Genomic DNA, 2,165 nt, shown 5'->3' with positions numbered 1-2,165 from the left:
CCTTCTAATCTATGTTGTCATTTTAATAAAAAATGTATTTATGGAGGTACATATTATGAATGAAAGCAAGATGTAATTACAAGAATCGCGGCATAGATTGCTGAGGTGAATTTTTCAGACAACACTAAAACTGCAGAGAAACAATACTGACAACAGGTATTAGATTTACACATGAACTTGCAAGTGTTATTTCAATGTGAAAATTTATAGAGGGAGAAACTAAATTTCCGAAAAGAGTTAATGCTTTTTACCACCAGGGCCTTTTATTTTCATTCTTTCTTGATTCACAAGACATTTTCAAACTAACACCACTCGTTTGAAAGACTTACAGACTTTGAAGGTGAAGGTAATCAATAACACCCATAAACCTGAATATCGAAAAGACCTAGATTCCTATTTTTTTTCTAATTTGGATGCAAACATAAAGACTTATAAAACTGTAAAAGAGATACTAAAATCATACAATTGTCTATGATTCATATTAGATCTTGTTGTATTGTGTAGAGTTATTAACGGATAGGATGTATCCCATCGCAAGCTATATTAATTGTTGAATACATTTGTTTCATTTTCCAATGAAATAAATGAAATGCAATGAAAAATGCTTATACGTTTGCTTCAGGTGCATTAAATCAGTGTCAGCCATATTGTTTAAGAATGATGTTTTATGGATATTCCATAATATTTGTGTTGTGATATAAAACTTTATTTTGTATACTGTGGAATAGTTTATTTATGAAAAAGTGTGATTTACATGTTGAACTGACTTATGTTATATTATTCCAACTTAAAAACTATGACGATGTTTCATTTCTTGATGGAGTCGAAACTCTTTTATTTATTTTAAACTTTTTATGGACTAACCTTTCAACCGTTTAATCTGGATGCATACTTTTCAATGGAACCCACGAACAACAAAGAGTTATCAAATTTCAGTCATGGCTGAAAAACGCATGTATATTGGCTTACTATTGCATTTTTCTAAGATATACAAATGATTACATTGCCAGTTACGCGTACTTGTCTAAGATATACAAATTATTACATTGTCAGTAATATCCCGTACTTGTCTAAGATATACAAATAATTACATTGCCAGTTACGCGTACTTGTCTAAGATATACAAATTATTACATTGTCAGTAATATCCCGTACTTGTCTAAGATATACAAATTATTACATTGCCAGTTACGAGTACTTGTCTAAGATATACAAATTATTACATTGTCAGTAATATCCCGTACTTGTCTAAGATATAGAGGATATTTGCTTGAAACGAGTGAATGAAGAATATACACCATTGATTATATGAAAATAGTTAAATTTTTCACGCTCGAGATGAAATATATATGTTATTCACTCGTATCAAGCAAATTTTGTTTGTATTTTATCATATGAAAAATTATATTATTTCACTCCATTGAAATATCAAGATTATCTCAGTCAGGAAATCCAGCAATTGACTGCCTAGCATTAAATATATACAAATAATTATATTGTCAGTTACATCGCGTTCTTGTCTAAGATATACAAATGATTACATTGTCAGTTACATCTCGTACTTGTCTAAGATACACAAATAATTACATTATCAGTTTACTACTTAACAACATTAATTATAATTCTTCATAGCATCAACTGAAAAGACCATGCTTGACAAATTGGGGAAGGAATTGATTTTTTCAGTGGATGAAATATAGAAATGCATTATATATTTTTTATGTAATGCTGATATTATTAAGCCCATATCAAAATAGTGTGATTTCAACACAAGCTAAAAAGTAAATTGGATATCCTCTTTCTTAAGACGACAAGATTCCTAACGATAATATTATAGTTACTATGCTTTCAGAAAGAAAGAGGGACGACATGCAAGGCAATGCATACAATGACAGCTTTTAATAGCTGTTTTATTTAGTTGACAAAAACTGTACGAAAAAGAAATCTGTCAAAATTTACACCTAACGATTACAGGAATTGTAAGCACATTTAATATTGACAAATGAAAATATATATAAATCCTTGCTTGCTGATTTTAATAACTATGTGAAACAAAATATTATTATGTTGTAACAGATCAATTTTTCAGAATACTGTTCAAACCAGTGAAAAGTGTTAATAGGTAACATTGATTTGTGTATCACATATCATAATAAACAAATTTC

Source organism: Sinohyriopsis cumingii, chromosome 2 (genome assembly GCF_028554795.1).
Source record: "Sinohyriopsis cumingii isolate HCF-2022 chromosome 2, ASM2855479v2, whole genome shotgun sequence".
Taxonomy (NCBI): domain Eukaryota; kingdom Metazoa; phylum Mollusca; class Bivalvia; order Unionida; family Unionidae; genus Sinohyriopsis; species Sinohyriopsis cumingii.
The sequence above is the reverse complement of the archived record's forward strand: the minus strand, read 5'-3'. Positions refer to the sequence as shown.